We start from the raw sequence: 22,664 nt of genomic DNA, 5'->3' as shown, positions 1-22,664 counted from the left end.
GGTCATGATGAGAAGTTACCGCGTCTTGGAGAGAAGAATATTTACTACAGCATGATCTGGATCTTATAATCCATGTGTTTGTATCTTCTCGTCTGGACTGTTGCAACAGTTTGTATTATGTCTAAACCAGAAGGATGTGTCTCGCCTGCAGTTCATACAAAACTCTGCAGCCAGAATTCTGAGCCGCTCTAGTAGAAGAACTTACATTTCTCCTTCAAACTCTTCACTGGCTGCCAGTTTCTTTCAGGATCATTTTAAAATTCTGGTTCTTACTTTCAGATCTATTCATGGTCAGACCTTCCATCAGTGATCTGATCCAGACTTACACCCCAGCTCGGGCTCTAAGGTCTGTGGATCAGAATCTGCTGATGGTTCCACTAAAATCCGGAGCCAAGAATAGTCTTCCTCACACATCAGTTCCACTCCTGCACCAAAGCTGAGCTTCTGTTCCAGCGAGCTCCAGATCAAGAGGTTGAAACCAAAGCAGCCAAAGAAGCACAAGATCAGCCTCTTCATTCGAGCGAGCGCCGAAGACACGACAGAACAGAACCAGCGAAGGAGTGTAGCCGTGTGAGGTCGGGTGAGCTCGCTGTTCCCTCTTATCGGGCCCTCGCTGTGATTCACGGCTCAGATCACGGCTTCCTGCTCCGCGGGTCTGAGGAAAGTGATGCCTCAGCAGAAAAAGAACAAGTCGTAGCGAACGAAAGACTGCGGCGAAGAGAATCTTTGTGATGTACGTTACTGATCAAAGCGAGATCGAAATTCATCGTAAAGAAGTGTCGAGAAGGATCTATCCTCCTTCAGGGTGGAAACGATCATCCCTCACTTTCCATTAACCGGTCACGGTTCTGGTCGCCGTCCTTGCGTCACCGTCAGGATAATGACCGGTGCAGAGAAACACATGCTGTCACTCTCCGGGAGCGACGTGTCTCGCCCTCCATCAGCAGTAATGAGCGGCAAACGCACTGAAACGTACCCGCGGTGATGGATAATAAGAGATGCTTAATTAAAGCCCAGGCTGATGAATCCCTTCCAGAGCCCCAACGTATTCACCTCCTACATCTTCAAGTCTAATGCAGTGACTGGCAATCAACCCTGTGTATGAATATTTCACCAGGATTCAGATATGTGGGGCAACTGGGACTAGAGGAAGCTAATGTGGGATATTTTCCTTCTTTTCTCAGCTCGGTAGTTAACGACAAGATAGTGATGAGAACGCTTCGTGTGGAGCAGCTACGCAGAATAAAGAGGTTATTATAACTGTAATAATTAATCGTGATTAATCTCATCAATTCATCATTCATCTCAACAAAAAAAAATACTCATTCAGAAGAAGCTAATGTAATAAATAACAGGCCAGTGATAAGAACACTTGGTGTGGAGCAGCTACGCAGAATAAAGAGGTTATTATAACTGTAATAATTCATCGCAATTAATCTCATCAATTAAAACAACCATAATTATAATAATTAAATAAAACTGGTGATAAATACCTTTGCTGAACACTTGGTCAGACTGACCATCGTTTTCATACGGAAGACCAAAGCAATAATGATGGCTGTAATTAATTAATCATGATTAATCGTGACATTTGTCAACCATAGTTGAAATAATACCTTTGCTCAAGATAAAAATGCAACTTTAAAATCAAAACAGTTAAGTATAAGAAAATCAGATTTCGGGATTAAATAAATAAAGCATTTATTATGACTTTGATTAATTAATCGCGAATAATTTCATCATTTGTGAACATTTGTGAATTTGGGAAGCTAATGTGGGATATTTTCCTTCTTTCGCCGCTCGGTTGACTGTAGTTAACGACAAGATAGTGATGAGAACACTTGGTGTGGAGCAGCTACGTAGAATAAAGAGCTTATTATAACTGTAATAATTAATCGTGATTAATCTCATCAATTCATCATTCATCTCATCAAAAAAAAATACTCATTTAGAAGAAGCTAATGTAATAAATAACAGGCTAGTGATTAGAACACTTGGTGTGGAGCAGCTATGTAGAATAAAGAGCTTATTATAACTGTAATAATTAATCGCGATTAATCTCATCAATTCATCATTCATCTCATCAAAAAAAATACTAATTTAGAAGAAGCTAATGTAATAAATAACAGGCTAGTGATAAGAACACTTGGTGTGGAGCAGCTACGTAGAATAAAGAGCTTATTATAACTGTAATAATTAATCGTGATTAATCTCATCAATTCATCATTCATCTCATCAAAAAAAATACTCATTTAGAAGAAGCTAATGTAATAAATAACAGGCTAGTGATAAGAACACTTGGTGTGGAGCAGCTACGTAGAATAAAGAGCTTATTATAACTGTAATAATTAATCGTGATTAATCTCATCAATTCATCATTCATCTCATCAAAAAAAAATACTCATTTAGAAGAAGCTAATGTAATAAATAACAGGCTAGTGATAAGAACACTTGGTGTGGAGCAGCTACGTAGAATAAAGAGCTTATTATAACTGTAATAATTAATCGTGATTAATCTCATCAATTCATCATTCATCTCATCAAAAAAAAATACTCATTTAGAAGAAGCTAATGTAATAAATAACAGGCTAGTGATGAGAACACTTGGTGTGGAGCAGCTACGTAGAATAAAGAGGTTATTATAACTGTAATAATTAATCGTGATTAATCTCATCAATTCATCATTCATCTCAACAAAAAAAAATACTCATTCAGAAGAAGCTAATGTAATAAATAACAGGCTAGTGATAAGAACACTTGGTGTGGAGCAGCTACGCAGAATAAAGAGGTTATTATAACTGTAATAATTCATCGCAATTAATCTCATCAATTAAAACAATCATAATTATAATAATTAAATAAAACTGGTGATAAATACCTTTGCTGAACACTTGGTCAGACTGACCATCGTTTTCATACGGAAGACCAAAGCAATAATGATGGCTGTAATTAATTAATCATGATTAATCGTGACATTTGTCAACCATAGTTGAAATAATACCTTTGCTCAAGATAAAAATGCAACTTTAAAATCAAAACAGTTAAGTATTAGAAAATCAGATTTCGGGATTAAATAAATAAAGCATTTATTATGACTTTGATTAATTAATCGCGAATAATTTCATCATTTGTGAACATTTGTGAATTTGGGAAGCTAATGTGGGATATTTTCCTTCTTTCTCCGCTCGGTTGACCGTAGTTAACGACAAGATAGTGATGAGAACACTTGGTGTGGAGCAGCTACGCAGAATAAAGAGGTTATTATAACTGTAATAATTAATCGTGATTAATCTCATCAATTCATCATTCATCTCAACAAAAAAAAATACTCATTCAGAAGAAGCTAATGTAATAAATAACAGGCCAGTGATAAGAACACTTGGTGTGGAGCAGCTACGCAGAATAAAGAGGTTATTATAACTGTAATAATTCATCGCAATTAATCTCATCAATTAAAACAACCATAATTATAATAATTAAATAAAACTGGTGATAAATACCTTTGCTGAACACTTGGTCAGACTGACCATCGTTTTCATACGGAAGACCAAAGCAATAATGATGGCTGTAATTAATTAATCATGATTAATCGTGACATTTGTCAACCATAGTTGAAATAATACCTTTGCTCAAGATAAAAATGCAACTTTAAAATCAAAACAGTTAAGTATAAGAAAATCAGATTTCGGGATTAAATAAATAAAGCATTTATTATGACTTTGATTAATTAATCGCGAATAATTTCATCATTTGTGAACATTTGTGAATTTGGGAAGCTAATGTGGGATATTTTCCTTCTTTCGCCGCTCGGTTGACTGTAGTTAACGACAAGATAGTGATGAGAACACTTGGTGTGGAGCAGCTACGTAGAATAAAGAGCTTATTATAACTGTAATAATTAATCGTGATTAATCTCATCAATTCATCATTCATCTCATCAAAAAAAAATACTCATTTAGAAGAAGCTAATGTAATAAATAACAGGCTAGTGATTAGAACACTTGGTGTGGAGCAGCTATGTAGAATAAAGAGCTTATTATAACTGTAATAATTAATCGCGATTAATCTCATCAATTCATCATTCATCTCATCAAAAAAAATACTAATTTAGAAGAAGCTAATGTAATAAATAACAGGCTAGTGATAAGAACACTTGGTGTGGAGCAGCTACGTAGAATAAAGAGCTTATTATAACTGTAATAATTAATCGTGATTAATCTCATCAATTCATCATTCATCTCATCAAAAAAAATACTCATTTAGAAGAAGCTAATGTAATAAATAACAGGCTAGTGATAAGAACACTTGGTGTGGAGCAGCTACGTAGAATAAAGAGCTTATTATAACTGTAATAATTAATCGTGATTAATCTCATCAATTCATCATTCATCTCATCAAAAAAAAATACTCATTTAGAAGAAGCTAATGTAATAAATAACAGGCTAGTGATAAGAACACTTGGTGTGGAGCAGCTACGTAGAATAAAGAGCTTATTATAACTGTAATAATTAATCGTGATTAATCTCATCAATTCATCATTCATCTCATCAAAAAAAAATACTCATTTAGAAGAAGCTAATGTAATAAATAACAGGCTAGTGATGAGAACACTTGGTGTGGAGCAGCTACGTAGAATAAAGAGGTTATTATAACTGTAATAATTAATCGTGATTAATCTCATCAATTCATCATTCATCTCAACAAAAAAAAATACTCATTCAGAAGAAGCTAATGTAATAAATAACAGGCTAGTGATAAGAACACTTGGTGTGGAGCAGCTACGCAGAATAAAGAGGTTATTATAACTGTAATAATTCATCGCAATTAATCTCATCAATTAAAACAATCATAATTATAATAATTAAATAAAACTGGTGATAAATACCTTTGCTGAACACTTGGTCAGACTGACCATCGTTTTCATACGGAAGACCAAAGCAATAATGATGGCTGTAATTAATTAATCATGATTAATCGTGACATTTGTCAACCATAGTTGAAATAATACCTTTGCTCAAGATAAAAATGCAACTTTAAAATCAAAACAGTTAAGTATTAGAAAATCAGATTTCGGGATTAAATAAATAAAGCATTTATTATGACTTTGATTAATTAATCGCGAATAATTTCATCATTTGTGAACATTTGTGAATTTGGGAAGCTAATGTGGGATATTTTCCTTCTTTCTCCGCTCGGTTGACCGTAGTTAACGACAAGATAGTGATGAGAACACTTGGTGTGGAGCAGCTACGCAGAATAAAGAGCTTATTATAACTGTAATAATTAATCGTGATTAATCTCATCAATTCATCATTCATCTCATCAAAAAAAAATACTCATTTAGAAGAAGCTAATGTAATAAATAACGGGCTAGTGATAAGAACACTTGGTGTGGAGCAGCCACGTAGAATAAAGAGCTTATTATAACTGTAATAATTAATCGTGATTAATCTCATCAATTCATCATTCATCTCATCAAAAAAAAATACTCATTTAGAAGAAGAATAAAGAGCTTATTATAACTGTAATAATTCATCGCAATTAATCTCATCAATTAAAACAACCATAATTATAATAATTAAATAAAACTGGTGATAAATACCTTTGCTGAACACTTGGTCAGACTGACCATCGTTTTCATACGGAAGACCAAAGCAATAATGATGGCTGTAATTAATTAATCATGATTAATCGTGACATTTGTCAACCATAGTTGAAATAATACCTTTGCTCAAGATAAAAATGCAACTTTAAAATCAAAACAGTTAAGTATTAGAAAATCAGATTTCGGGATTAAATAAATAAAGCATTTATTATGACTTTGATTAATTAATCACGAATAATTTCATCATTTGTGAACATTTGTGAATTTGGGAAGCTAATGTGGGATATTTTCCTTCTTTCTCCGCTCGGTTGACTGTAGTTAACGACAAGATAGTGATGAGAACACTTGGTGTAGAGCAGCTACGTAGAATAAAGAGCTTATTATAACTGTAATAATTAATCGCGATTAATCTCATCAATTCATCATTCATCTCATCAAAAAAAAATACTCATTTAGAAGAAGCTAATGTAATAAATAACAGGCTAGTGATAAGAACACTTGGTGTGGAGCAGCTACGTAGAATAAAGAGCTTATTATAACTGTAATAATTAATCGTGATTAATCTCATCAATTCATCATTCATCTCATCAAAAAAAAATACTCATTTAGAAGAAGCTAATGTAATAAATAACAGGCTAGTGATAAGAACACTTGGTGTGGAGCAGCTACGTAGAATAAAGAGCTTATTATAACTGTAATAATTAATCGCGATTAATCTCATCAATTCATCATTCATCTCATCAAAAATAAATACTCATTTAGAAGAAGCTAATGTAATAAATAACAGGCTAGTGATAAGAACACTTGGTGTGGAGCAGCTACGTAGAATAAAGAGGTTATTATAACTGTAATAATTCATCGCAATTAATCTCATCAATTAAAACAACCATAATTATAATAATTAAATAAAACTGGTGATAAATACCTTTGCTGAACACTTGGTCAGACTGACCATCGTTTTCATACGGAAGACCAAAGCAATAATGATGGCTGTAATTAATTAATCATGATTAATCGTGACATTTGTCAACCATAGTTGAAATAATACCTTTGCTCAAGATAAAAATGCAACTTTAAAATCAAAACAGTTAAGTATTAGAAAATCAGATTTCGGGATTAAATAAATAAAGCATTTATTAAGACTTTGATTAATTAATCGCAAATAATCTCATCATTTGTGAACCATGTTTGAAATAATACCTTTGCTGAATTCAAGAAAAAAAAAAACTAATTTAGAGGAAGCTAATGTGGGATATTTTCCTTCTTTCGCCGCTCGGTTGACCGTAGTTAACGACAAGATAGTGATGAGAACACTTGGTGTGGAGCAGCTACGCAGAATAAAGAGCTTATTATAACTGTAATAATTAATCGTGATTAATCTCATCAATTCATCATTCATCTCATCAAAAAAAAATACTCATTTAGTAGAAGCTAATGTAATAAATAACAGGCCAGTGATAAGAACACTTGGTGTGGAGCAGCTACGTAGAATAAAGAGCTTATTATAACTGTAATAATTAATCGCGATTAATCTCATCGTCTCACAAACGGGAGTCGGTGGAAAAAATAACTTTATAAAATAAATTTCAAGGTTTATAAAGTCATGTCAGTGAACACTTGGTCAGACTGACCATCGTTTTCATACCAAAGACCAAAGCAATAATGATGGCTGTAATTAATTAATCACAATTAATCGTGACATTTGTCAACCATAGTTGAAATCATACCGTTGCTGAAGTCAAGATAAAATTCAACTAGAAAATCAACACAAAGTATTTGGAAATTAGATTAGTTGGGTTAATTAAATAAAGCACTTATCATGACTGTAATTAATTCATCGCGATTAATCTCATCAATTGAAACAAACATTATAATTATTTAAAAAAATAAATAAATTTGGCTAAACTCAAGACGAAAATGCAACTTTAAAATCAAAACAGTTAACTATTAGAAAATCAGATTTTGAGATTAAATAAACAAAGCATTTATTATGACTTTGATTAATCGATCACGATTAATCCCATCATTTGACAACCATAATAATAATGAAAAACTTTCTTTGCTGAACACAAGACAAAAATATAACCTGAAAATCAAAACAAGGTATAAAACAATTAGATTAGCGGGATTAGATAAATAAATATCTTATTATGACTGTGATTAATAATGGCGATTAATCTCATCATTTGTGAACCATGCAATAACCAATAATACCTTTGCTGAACTCAAGAAAAAAAAATACTCATTTAGAAGAACTGAGATGGGATACTATCCTTCTTTCTCTCCTCAGTGAGTGTAGTTAACAACAAGCTAGTGATAACAACACTTGTGCGTAGATAACAAGAGTTTTCGTCCCTTCATTTGTTGTTGCAGTAGAAGAAGAACGTTCGACACCATCCTGGTCTGGGAGGCGGCGCCATCTGACTCTTTGAAATCCTGCCGTAAAATAGGAACTAAAAACTATAGTCGTAGTAAGAAATAATAGGTTCGTGTTAAATGGATGAAATGGAAGAATAAAAAAAAAAGCGTCACATGCTTCATTGGCTCGTAATAGTTTTGTGTTCCTCGTCCTCGCTCCAGTGAAGATCAAATTAAAGATGTTCTGAACAAGGTTGCTTTAAATCTTTCGCTCCAATGGTAGATGTTATTTTTCTTCTCCTCAGCCGACGCTGTTACCAAAGTTACTGAAGCAATGGAACCGAAATCTGCAGTTTTCTATGAATGATTATCGAAAGGTTTTAAACAAAACTAAAACTCTGAAGCTCAATTATTAAACAACTTACAGCCTCGAGTTCAACAAGATTTCAGTCAATTTAGCTCTTTTAAGCAGCTTTAGCGGCATATTTTGGAATAAGTCGCCGAAAAATTATGCACATATTAAGTTCATACAAGCATGTTAAAGGTACAATTAGATTAAATTCTTCGTAGGTATGAGTGTGTGTGTGAATTGTTGTGTGTCCTGCAAGACTGGCATCCTGTCCAGGGTGTCCCCCGCCTCTCAGCTGAAGTAACTTGGATTCCCAACTCGAACCCCTCCTGCGAACCTCTCTAAGGGAATAAGTGGAAAATAATTGTTCAATGTCAAATATTTCTTGTAGTTTTGTCTCTTATATAAATCCTACTGGTCTATGTATGTGTGTGTGTGCGTGTCCCAGGTTTTAGTGTTTTATAAACTCTTAAACTGCTCGACAAAATCAGGTCAAAGGTAAAGAGGGAGGCAGAAGAAGTTAAATTTTAAATTCAATTTAGTCTGTATTTAATATTTAATTGGTGTTATATCCTTTACTTTTAAGACGCATGAAATACACCCTGAGTTATATGTAGCGATATATATATATATATATATATATATATATATATATATATATATATATATATATATATATATAGCGAAGCAGTGAGAGGGCGGAGCACCAACTGAAGTAGAACTCAACTTATTCTCTTCTCTCAGTTTTCTTTTCCAGGTTTTTTTTACATGTTTTTTAATACCAAGTATTTAAAATAATGAAATATATAAAGACAACTAAGAAATATCAAGTCTATCAAAGTTCATTTGATCCAGAAAAGAGTGTGATTCAGGTTTTAGTTTTAACCAAAGATTGTTCAATAACCCGATGTCTGCGGATCCTAATCAGGTGACCTTCAGTCAAACACCTGATTGGTCGAACTTTTGTTCCACTCGTGCCTTTTCGGGATCAATGGAATTGACGAGTGTAAGTCTGAGGAGTTTATCACGTTGTTTGTGTCACAATTAAAATAATACCTTTGCTTAACTCAAGACAAAAAAACTACTTTAAATCAAAACATTGAGGTATTTGAAAATAAGATTAGCAGGATTAAATAAATGAAGCACTTATTATGACTGTAATAAATTAATCATGATTAATCTCATCACCATAATAAATAAAAACTACCTTTGATTAACTTAAGACAAAAAATGCAACTTGAAAATCAAAACAGTTAACTATCGGCAAATTAGATAAACGTTATTAAATAAATGAAGCACTCATTATGACCATCAATAATTATTGCGATTAATCTCATCATTTGACAACCATAATAATAAAACAATACCTTTGCTGTACTCAAGACAAAAAATGCAACTTTAAAACTAAAACAGTTAACCATTGGACAATTAGATAAACTGTATTATAAAAATTTAGCACTTATCATGACTGTAATTAATTCATTGTAATTAATCTCATAATTTGACAACCATTATAATCATTTAAAAAATACCTTTGCTGTACTCAAGACAAAAAATGAAAACCGAAAATCAAAACATTTAACTATTGGAAAATTAGATTAGCCGTATTATATAAATGAAACACTTATCATGACTGTAATTAATTAATCTTGATTAATCTCATAGTTCGTCAACCATTATAACAATTTAAAAAATACCTTTGCTGTACTCAATACAAAAAATACAAATTTAAAATCAAAACATTTAACTATTGGAACATTAGATTAGCCGTATTATATAAATAAAGCACTTATCATGACTGTAATTAATTAATCTTGATTAATCTCATAGTTCGACAACCATTATAACAATTTAAAAAATACCTTTGCTGTACTCAAGACAAAAAATACAAATTTAAAATCAAAACATTTAACTATTGGAACATTAGATTAGCCGTATTATATAAATAAAGCACTTATCATGACTGTAATTAATTAATCTTGATTAATCTCATAGTTCGACAACCATTATAACAATTTAAAAAATACCTTTGCTGTACTCAAGACAAAAAATACAAATTTAAAATCAAAACATTTAACTATTGGAACATTAGATTAGCCGTATTATATAAATGAAGCACTTATCATGACTGTAATTAATTAATCTCGATTAATCTCATAGTTCGACAACCATTATAATCATTTAAAAAATACCTTTGCTGTTCTCAAGACAAAAAATACAAATTTAAAATCAAAAGATTTAACTATTGGAAAATTAGATTAGCCGTATTATATAAATAAAGCACTTATCATGACTGTAATTAATTAATCTTGATTAATCTCATAGTTCGACAACCATTATAATCATTTAAAAAATACCTTTGCTGTTCTCAAGACAAAAAATACAAATTTAAAATCAAAAGATTTAACTATTGGAAAAGTAGATTAGCCGTATTACATAAATAAAGCACTTCATCATGACCGTAATTAATTAATCGTGATTAATCGCATGCCTTAAAACCATTTAAACTTTATTTTCTTGTTTCACGGCTTGAATCTTAACTATTCTGTTATACGGGTTGGACCCGAGTTCTTATCTAATGCAGTCACACGTCTTTTCTCCAGCATTAGCATTTCAAAAGACGCTATAAAGCGAGATACAGATCATGGGATCAGATACAAGGGTCGGATGAACCTGCAGCGCTCGGTATTTGTCTGAGGATAGAAGAGCCTGTGGTGATAATGAAGGTACGAGTCTGGCTCCTCCATTGACCCGTCGGACTGGATGGAAGACGATATGAAAGAAGGAGGATAATTAGAGCGACACGATGATTGAACTACATGTGGCTCTTATCGTCTCCATCAAAACACGCTGGATTCTGCATGTTGAGTGAAATGGAAGCGACGCCCGTAAATCGACTTTATGTGCGACCGTCGCAGGAATGCTTAGTCGGCTGCTTCTCAGGAGCAGAACGTGACGCACCATAAATCCCGGCTTTAGTAAAACCACTCGTTCAAAAACCAGAGATTGTGGTGCATTCATGGAAGCGTGGAAATAATTCATGAGATCGATTTCGATGATTTTATTAGACATTGTAAAAGCGGGAATGAGTTTGTGAATAAAAAAATACTAGTTAAAATACATCATTTTTACACCATCATTGTTAAAAAAGTAGCTTTTTATCAGGGGTGTAAGAAGTATCGGTACTGATATGATACTGTATTAATACTGATTTATCGCAATATTTGTTTTCGTAATATTGTACTCAACAGGACAGTATTTTTATTTCTTTATTAAGTTGTTTGTTTTTTAGTTTTCAAATAAAATGTCAATTTGTCATAGTTCTTAATGGTCTATATTTCAAGGAAGTCTGTATAAATAAATATAAAATACCTACAGTATATATATATATATTAAATTTAAAATTAAAATTAAAACATTCACGGTGTTTGTTAATTTTTGTGTTGCAATTGCACATTCGGCCTCTAGATGGTCATTACGTCCACTGCAACTAAAGGGAGAATAAAATTTCAGCAGCTTTTACGTTTTTGGACATTTTTTGGTTAGAAAACAAATGAAAGCAGTTACGACTTTCGAGTCATGTGGTCTGTAAATACTACAACACCAGAGTAAAGTGCTGGACAATACTACACATATATACTTGTTACTACACTATCACAACACCAGAGTAAAGTGCTGGACAATACTACACATATATACTTGTTACTACACTATCACAACACCAGAGTCAAGTACTGGACGATACTACACATATATCCTTGTTACTACAGTATCACAACACCAGAGTCAAGTACTGGACAATACTACACATATATACTTGTTACTACACTATCACAACACCAGAGTCAAGTACTGGACAATACTACACATATATACTTGTTACTACACTATCACAACACCAGAGTCAAGTACTGGACAATACTAGACATATATACTTGTTACTACACTATCACAACACCAGAGTCAAGTACTGGACAATACTACACATATATACTTGTTACTACACTATCACAACACCAGAGTCAAGTACTGGACAATACTACACATATATAATTGTTACTACACTATCACAACACCAGAGTCAAGTACTCGACAATATTACACATATATACTTGTTACTACACTATCACAACACCAGAGTCAAGTACTGGACAATACTACACATATATACTTGTTACTACACTATCACAACACCAGAGTCAAGTACTGGACAATACTACACATATATACTTGTTACTACACTATCACAACACCAGAGTCAAGTACTGGACAATACTACACATATATATTTGTTACTACACTATCACAACACCAGAGTCAAGTACTGGTCAATACTACACATATATTATGTTACTACACTATCACAACACCAGAGTCAAGTACTGGACAATACTACACATACAGTATATACTTGTTACTACACTATCACAACACCAGAGTCAAGTACTGGACAATACTACACATACAGTACATACTTGTTACTACAGTATCAAAATATATCGTATTATTGACCCCTGTATTGTGACAGGTATCATATAAACAGATTCTTGACAATGAACACACGTATAAAAATATATAACTATATATCTATCAATATATAGATTAAACAAAACATTTACACCATAAAAAACAAAGCACTAATGATGGCTGTAATTAATTAATAGCGATTAATCTCATTATTCGTCGACCATGATTAAAATAATACCTTTGCTTTACTCAAGACAAAAATACAACTTGAAAATCAAAACGTAAAGGTATCAGAAAATAAGATTAGCAGGATTAAATAAATAAAGCACTTACTATGAATGTTATTAATTCATCGAGATTAATCTCATTATTCGTCGACCATAATAGAAATGGTGCAGAAAGACTCAACTATCTATACAGATGGAAATATATTGATGACCAATATTTGGTTAAAATCATCTTCATACACCAGAGACGTGAGTAAACTGTAGAAAATTGTTGATCAGATAAAACACTTAAATAAACACTTAAATAAACACTTAAATAAAGACGTCAAATGAGTTGTTTTCTCTGCTCTTCTCCTCCGACGACCTCTTTTCATGCTGCAGGGTTTTTACGAGCGACCTTTGACCTCTCTTTGTCCACCAGCGAGCTACCTCAGGATTTAGATAATGAGCCGGTGGCATCTGTGATTATCTGCTGTAATAAGGTCAAAGGGCAAAGCCTTTAAAGGCCATTTGACTTTCACCGTTTAGCTCGACCAAACTTTCACCCACCGGACATCTTTAATGTCTCAATCTCAGGATGAAGCCGTGCTTTGATATATGGTTCGGAAAGTATCGATCGATATCTTTTAAATATTGATGCTGATGTCGTCAATCTTCGAGGCTTCATGTTTATTATCTCCGTGTTTGTTCTTCCATCCAATTCCGTTCCTTCAACAACAATCTTACTCTTATTGGAAGTCTTTGTATCAATGTTGACGTAGATAACCTTTGTTCCTTATCTTATCTTAAACTCTCACGAAAACACACCAACATGAACATTCATCTTCTTGAATATAATTGGATATAATTTGGCATTGATTATTTCAGTAAAGTACTCTTATCAGTATCAGTATCTTTGCTGATTCAACTTTTTCGGGACATTTTTTAACGAACATTTAGACTAATTCTGCTAATAATCTCTCAAACCAATCATGAATTCTTCAATTATTTGCTAATAAAACCATCATCTTAACCAATCAAAATGCTCTATTTACAGTTCGGTAACACTTGGGTTATCTCAGGGTCAAGGAACAAATGTGACCTTGACCTGGTTTCCATAAATACATTTAAAGTGGTGGAGGTTGTTCACTTTGACCCTAAGACAACACAAGGGATACCACAAACCCATTTGTTTTCTGGCCACTTTGTCACTTTGAACCAGATACAACTCAAAGGATACCACAAACACATTTGTTTTCTGGCTACTTTGTCACTTTAAACCAGAGACAACACAAGGGATACCACAAACACATTTGTTTTCCGGACACTTTTTCAACTTGACCCAGAGACAACACAAGGGATACCTAAAACACATTTGATTTCTGGCCACTTTGTCACCTTGACCTAGAGACAACACAAGGGATACCTCAAACACATTTGATTTCTGGCCACTTTGTCACCTTGATTGGGAGACAACGCAAAGGATACCACAAATACATTTGTTATCGGGCCACTTTGTCACTTTAAACTAGAGACAACACAAGGGATACCTCAAACACATTTGATTTCTGGCCACTTTGTCACCTTGACCCAGAGACAACTCAAGGGATACCACAAACAGATTTGTTTTCTGGCCACTTTACCACTTTTACCCAGAGACAACACTAGGGGTACCTCAAACACATTTGTTTTTGGGACTCCGGGTCACCTTGACCCAGAGACCACACAAGGGATACCACAAACACATTTGTTCTTTGTACTCCGGGTCACCTTGACCCTGAGACAACGCAAGGGTTAACCATAATGTGAAGCTACTCGACCACATTTGTTATTTATTTATCACAATCAAACAAACGCTTAAAAAACTTCAAACCAAAAATAGTTTTTTGAAGTTGAATTTTTGGGATTTAAGAAAAACGCGTCTCTGCCTCTCAGTTGAACACATGTTGACGAACACATGTGGACGAACACATGTTGACGAACACATGTTGACGAACACATGTTGACGAACACATGTTGACGAACACATGTTGACGAACACATGTTGACGAACACATGTTGACGAACACATGTTGACGAACACATGTTGACGAACACATGTTGACGAACACATGTTGACGAACACATGTTGACGAACACGTGTTGACGAACACGTGTTGACGAACAAGTGTTGACGAACACGTGTTGACGAAGACATGTTGACGAACACATGTTGACGAGCAAATGTTGACGAACACATGTTGACGAACACGTGTTGACGAACACGTGTTGACGAACACGTGTTGACGAACAGATGTTGACGAACACATGTTGACGAACACATGTTGACGAACACATGTTGACGAACACATGTTGACGAACACATGTTGACGACATGTTGACGAACACATGTTGACGAACACGTGTTGACGAACACATGTTGACGTACACATGTTGACGAACACATGTTGACGAACACATATTGACGAACACATGTTGACGAACACATGTTGACGAACACATGTTGACGAACACATGTTGACGAACACATGTTGACGAACACATGTTGACGACATGTTGACGAACACATGTTGACGAACACGTGTTGACGAACACATGTTGACGTACACATGTTGACGAACACATGTTGACGTACACATATTGACGAACACATGTTGACGAACACATGTTGACGAACACATGTTGACGAACACATGTTGACGAACACATGTTGACGAACACATGTTGACGAAGACATGTTGACGAACACATGTTGACGAACACATGTTGATGAACACATGCTGACAAACACATGTTGACGAACACATGTTGACGAACACATGTTGACGAACACATGTTGACGAACACATGTTGACGAACACATGTTGACGAACACATGTTGATGAACACATGCTGACAAACACAGGTTGACGAACACGTGTTGACGAACACATGTTGACGAACACATGTTGACGAACACATGTTGACGAACACATGTTGACGAACACATGTTAACGAACACATGTTGACGAACACATGTTGACGAACACAAGTTGACGAACACATGTTGACGAACACATGTTGACGAACACATGTTGACGAACACATGTTGACGAACACGTGTGACGTACACATGTTGACGAACACATGTTGACGAACACGTGTGACGTACACATGTTGACGAACACGTGTGACGTACACATGTTGACGAACACATGTTGACGAACACATGTTGACGAACACACGTTGACGAACACATGTTGACGAACACATGTTGACGAACACATGTTGACGAACACATGTTGACGAACACATGTTGACGAACACATGTTGACGGAACACATGTTGACGAACACATGTTGACGAACACATGTTGACGAACACATGTTGACGAACACATGTTGACGAACACATGTTGACGAACACATGTTGACGAACACATGTTGACGAACACATGTTGACGAACATATGTTGTCGAACACATGTTGTCGAACACATGTTGACGAACACATGTTGACGAACACATGTTGACGAACACATGTTGACGAACACATGTTGACGAACACATGTTGACGAACACATGTTGGCGAACACATGTTGACGAACACATGTTGACGAACACATGTTGACGAACACGTGTGACGTACAGTTTCAAAGACTGCATCACGGAGGATTAATCTGGTGATCGTGGCTCCAGGCTGTTCCACGGGTTCTTAGTCTCTGGAGTCGCTCGAGATCGTCGCCTTATTTTTCTTCCCAACATCCTCTCGCTCCAGTTGCTGGAAGCGGCGTCGGCGACGCGTCTTCTATAAAAACACGATAATAACATGTGGTAAAAAAAAAGACTCGCCTCGTTCTTGGCATGTTGGCGGCGAACATTAAAAAACGACGCGTCCTCCCGATGGTTCCGAGGATTCCGTCCGTCAATGGCTGTAGCGTCGTCATAAAAGTTTAACTGCAACTCTACGGTCGAACCCGCGGTTTCCCGCGACTCGGGGTTCTGTCGCTTCTGTTACTTCGCAACATGGAAGAGGATCGGCAGCAACGCTCGCTGCGACTGGCGTTCACGCCGGGGTCGCGTTCCTAAGTGGTGCGAGAGGGAACTTCTTCCTTCCTATGGATCCGTCACATGCTAAAGGCTGATCCTGCGTCTCTGCAGTGAGACGAGAGGATGATGAGGATGATGAGGATGATGCTGATGAGACCAGATCAGCATCACTTTCACACAAACATACACTTTTTTTCTCTCCGTTCTCACAACCACGATGCCATCGCACCAGCATCTCCACGACCACCATCTGGTCGTCGGTCTTACCTTCAGGTCCGTGCAGGGGTAGCTGGCGGGCTTCCTTCCAGGCATTTCACTGCGCACTCCTTTTTTTTTTTCCCTTTTTTTTTTCCGCCTCCCCCGTTCAATCGTCCACTGAGCTCGGATCCTCCCGCTCTCCAGCGCTCACTATCTACTCTAGTGTGTGAAGAGGGTCTCCGCATGTGAGGTGGAGTGGAAGCGATAGAGAGAGAGAGGGAGAGAGAGAGGGAGGAAAAGAGGGGGAGGGAGAAGAGACAAGGATGTAAATATGTTCATGCAGCCGCCCTTCTTTCTCTTCTTCGCAGCTTTCAACCTCTTGCCCCCGAAGGTTTGTCTTGTAGCGTGTTTTTGTGTATCGTCCGCAAACTTCTTTAAAAAAAAAAGAAGCACCTCTCAGCGATGAAGACGTACGAGCGACGAGAGAGAGAGAGGGAGAGAGAAAAGAGAGGGAGAGGAGGAAGGTGTAATCAATCGCTTTAAAACCGCAGTTGAAGAAAGATCCTCCGGAGGGGGAACCGGAGGAAGTGGAAGGCGAGAGCGGAGTCTTTCCACAAAAGGATGCAGCGGGAAAGAGACGGGAATGAAATAAGAATCTAAAAAAAAAAGGTTTAAATGTGGGAGGGTCCAAGGATGGATCCTTGAGGGACTCCGTTTATGGCCTTTTTTTAGGTTAGGGGTTGAGGGGGGAGTGATCCGTACCAGCGTCGTCTTTTTGACTCTAACAAGAACCTCCTGATCTAATGATCTGATCGTAAAACATTTGAAGACCATGTTCAACAAAAACTATAAAAGCAACTCAATGACTCGTGTGTGATTTAAACTAGTTTTGTTGGTCAAAATATAACATTCGACCAAATATGTTTTTTATAATTCAAACTCAAAGTATCTCATCACACTTGATATGAGACACAGTCAGTAGATCATCAAACACAGATGTTTCTTGAAGGAGTCAGTAGATCATCAAACACAGATGATTCTTGAAGGAGTCAGTAGATCATCAAACACAGATGTTTCTTGAAGGAGTCAGTAGATCATCAAACACAGATGTTTCTTGAAGGAGTCAGTAGATCATCAAACACAGATGTTTCTTGAAGGAGTCAGTAGATCATCAAACACAGAGATGTTTCTTGAAGGAGTCAGTAGATCATCAAACACAGATGTTTCTTGAAGGAGTCAGTAGATCATCAAACACAGATGTTTCTTGAAGGAGTCAGTAGATCATCAAACACAGAGATGTTTCTTGAAGGAGTCAGTAGATCATCAAACACAGAGATGTTTCTTGAAGGAGTCAGTAGATCATCAAACACAGAGATGTTTCTTGAAGGAGTCAGTAGATCATCAAACACAGATGTTTCTTGAAGGAGTCAGTAGATCATCAAACACAGATGTTTCTTGAAGGAGTCAGTAGATCATCAAACACAGATGTTTCTTGAAGGAGTCAGTAGATCATCAAACACAGATGTTTCTTGAAGGAGTCAGTAGATCATCAAACACAGATGTTTCTTGAAGGAGTCAGTAGATCAACAAACACAGATGTTTCTTGAAGGAGTCAGTAGATCATCAAACACAGATGTTTCTTGAAGGAGTCAGTAGATCATCAAACACAGATGTTTCTTGAAGGAGTCAGTAGATCATCAAACACAGATGTTTCTTGAAGGAGTCAGTAGATCATCAAACACAGATGTTTCTTGAAGGAGTCAGTAGATCAACAAACACAGATGTTTCTTGAAGGAGTCAGTAGATCATCAAACACAGATGTTTCTTGAAGGAGTCAGTAGATCATCAAACACATATGTTTCTTGAAGGAGTCAGTAGATCATCAAACACAGATGTTTCTTGAAGGAGTCAGTAGATCATCAAACACAGATGTTTCTTGAAGGAGTCAGTAGATCATCAAACACAGATGTTTCTTGAAGGAGTCAGTAGATCATCAAACACAGATGTTTCTTGAAGGAGTCAGTAGATCATCAAACACAGATGTTTCTTGAAGGAGTCAGTAGATCATCAAACACAGATGTTTCTTGAAGGAGTCAGTAGATCAACAAACACAGATGTTTCTTGAAGGAGTCAGTAGATCAACAAACACAGATGTTTCTTGAAGGAGTCAGTAGATCATCAAACACAGATGTTTCTTGAAGGAGTCAGTAGATCATCAAACACAGATGTTTCTTGAAGGAGTCAGTAGATCATCAAACACAGATGTTTCTTGAAGGAGTCAGTAGATCATCAAACACAGATGTTTCTTGAAGGAGTCAGTAGATCATCAAACACAGAGATGTTTCTTGAAGGAGTCAGTAGATCATCAAACACAGATGTTTCTTGAAGGAGTCAGTAGATCATCAAACACAGGTGTTTCTTGAAGGAGTCAGTAGATCATCAAACACAGATGTTTCTTGAAGGAGTCAGTAGATCATCAAACACAGATGTTTCTTGAAGGAGTCAGTAGATCATCAAACACAGATGTTTCTTGAAGGAGTCAGTAGATCATCAAACACAGAGATGTTTCTTGAAGGAGTCAGTAGATCATCAAACACAGGTGTTTCTTGAAGGAGTCAGTAGATCATCAAACACAGGTGTTTCTTGAAGGAGTCAGTAGATCATCAAACACAGATGTTTCTTGAAGGAGTCAGTAGATCATCAAACACAGATGTTTCTTGAAGGAGTCAGTAGATCATCAAACACAGATGTTTCTTGAAGGAGTCAGTAGATCATCAAACACAGATGTTTCTTGAAGGAGTCAGTAGATCATCAAACACAGATGTTTCTTGAAGGAGTCAGTAGATCATCAAACACAGATGTTTCTTGAAGGAGTCAGTAGATCATCAAACACAGATGTTTCTTGAAGGAGTCAGTAGATCATCAAACACAGGTGTTTCTTGAAGGAGTCAGTAGATCATCAAACACAGATGTTTCTTGAAGGAGTCAGTAGATCATCAAACACAGATGTTTCTTGAAGGAGTCAGTAGATCATCAAACACAGATGTTTCTTGAAGGAGTCAGTAGATCATCAAACACAGAGATGTTTCTTGAAGGAGTCAGTAGATCATCAAACACAGATGTTTCTTGAAGGAGTCAGTAGATCATCAAACACAGATGTTTCTTGAAGGAGTCAGTAGATCATCAAACACAGATGTTTCTTGAAGGAGTCAGTAGATCATCAAACACAGATGTTTCTTGAAGGAGTCAGTAGATCATCAAACACAGATGTTTCTTGAAGGAGTCAGTAGATCATCAAACACAGATGTTTCTTGAAGGAGTCAGTAGATCATCAAACACAGATGTTTCTTGAAGGAGTCAGTAGATCATCAAACACAGATGTTTCTTGAAGGAGTCAGTAGATCATCAAACACAGATGTTTCTTGAAGGAGTCAGTAGATCATCAAACACAGATGTTTCTTGAAGGAGTCAGTAGATCATCAAACACAGATGTTTCTTGAAGGAGTCAGTAGATCATCAAACACAGATGTTTCTTGAAGGAGTCAGTAGATCATCAAACACAGATGTTTCTTGAAGGAGTCAGTAGATCATCAAACACAGATGTTTCTTGAAGGAGTCAGTAGATCATCAAACACAGATGTTTCTTGAAGGAGTCAGTAGATCATCAAACACAGATGTTTCTTGAAGGAGTCAGTAGATCATCAAACACAGATGTTTCTTGAAGGAGTCAGTAGATCATCAAACACAGATGTTTCTTGAAGGAGTCAGTAGATCATCAAACACAGATGTTTCTTGAAGGAGTCAGTAGATCATCAAACACAGATGTTTCTTGAAGGAGTCAGTAGATCATCAAACACAGATGTTTCTTGAAGGAGTCAGTAGATCAACAAACACAGATGTTTCTTGAAGGAGTCAGTAGATCATCAAACACAGATGTTTCTTGAAGGAGTCAGTAGATCATCAAACACAGATGTTTCTTGAAGGAGTCAGTAGATCATCAAACACAGATGTTTCTTGAAGGAGTCAGTAGATCATCAAACACAGATGTTTCTTGAAGGAGTCAGTAGATCATCAAACACAGAGATGTTTCTTGAAGGAGTCAGTAGATCATCAAACACAGATGTTTCTTGAAGGAGTCAGTAGATCATCAAACACAGGTGTTTCTTGAAGGAGTCAGTAGATCATCAAACACAGATGTTTCTTGAAGGAGTCAGTAGATCATCAAACACAGATGTTTCTTGAAGGAGTCAGTAGATCATCAAACACAGATGTTTCTTGAAGGAGTCAGTAGATCATCAAACACAGAGATGTTTCTTGAAGGAGTCAGTAGATCATCAAACACAGATGTTTCTTGAAGGAGTCAGTAGATCATCAAACACAGGTGTTTCTTGAAGGAGTCAGTAGATCATCAAACACAGATGTTTCTTGAAGGAGTCAGTAGATCATCAAACACAGATGTTTCTTGAAGGAGTCAGTAGATCATCAAACACAGATGTTTCTTGAAGGAGTCAGTAGATCATCAAACACAGATGTTTCTTGAAGGAGTCAGTAGATCATCAAACACAGATGTTTCTTGAAGGAGTCAGTAGATCATCAAACACAGATGTTTCTTGAAGGAGTCAGTAGATCATCAAACACAGGTGTTTCTTGAAGGAGTCAGTAGATCATCAAACACAGGTGTTTCTTGAAGGAGTCAGTAGATCATCAAACACAGATGTTTCTTGAAGGAGTCAGTAGATCATCAAACACAGATGTTTCTTGAAGGAGTCAGTAGATCATCAAACACAGATGTTTCTTGAAGGAGTCAGTAGATCATCAAACACAGATGTTTCTTGAAGGAGTCAGTAGATCATCAAACACAGATGTTTCTTGAAGGAGTCAGTAGATCACCAAACAGATGTTTCTTGAAGGAGTCAGTAGATCATCAAACACAGATGTTTCTTCAAGGAGTCAGTAGATCATCAAACACAGAGATGGTTCCAAAGCTTAGGATCAACAGTCTGGAAGGATTTCTCTCCTCTGGTCCTGAAGTTCAGGAACCATCAGTAGATTCTGATCCACAGACCTCAGAGCCCGAGCTGGGGTGTAAGTCTGGATCAGATCACTGATGAAAGCTCTGACCATGAATAGATCTGAAAGTAAGAAGCAGAATTTTAAAATGATCCTGAAAGAAACTGTCAGCCAGTGAAGAGTTTGAAGGAGAAATGTGAGTTCTTCTACTAGAGCGGCTCAGAATTCTGGCCGCAGAGTTTAGTATGAACTGCAGGCGAGAAGATCCTTCTGAGATTTTTCTCAGTTGAAACAGTTTCTGGTCAGTTTTCTTCAGTGTTGAACAAGAAACATGTCTTTATCAAATACAACACCCAGGTCTCTCAGGCTCAGTTTGAAAGACTGAACTAAGTCACTCAAGTACTGACTCAACCCTGGAACCTTATCTTCAGAAATAATCAATAA

The 22,664-nt window shown here is 36.1% G+C and overlaps 1 protein-coding gene across 1 annotated transcript in view; it reads right to left on the bottom strand.

The window, feature by feature from the left end:
- Window positions 1–17,468, bottom strand: part of LOC148074644 (G protein-activated inward rectifier potassium channel 4-like) — a 61,724-nt gene extending 44,256 nt beyond the window's left edge. The window contains exon 1 of the mRNA XM_087795734.1: window positions 17,280–17,468. The gene's annotated coding sequence lies outside the window, so the exon portion shown is untranslated. The remainder of the gene's footprint in view (window positions 1–17,279) is intronic.
- Window positions 17,469–22,664: the final 5,196 nt, after the last annotated feature.

Source organism: Callionymus lyra, chromosome 7 (genome assembly GCF_982586985.1).
Source record: "Callionymus lyra chromosome 7, fCalLyr1.hap1.1, whole genome shotgun sequence".
In the NCBI taxonomy this organism is placed as follows: domain Eukaryota; kingdom Metazoa; phylum Chordata; class Actinopteri; order Syngnathiformes; family Callionymidae; genus Callionymus; species Callionymus lyra.
Note: the sequence above shows the minus strand (reverse complement) of the source record. Positions and strands in the feature narration are given on the sequence as shown.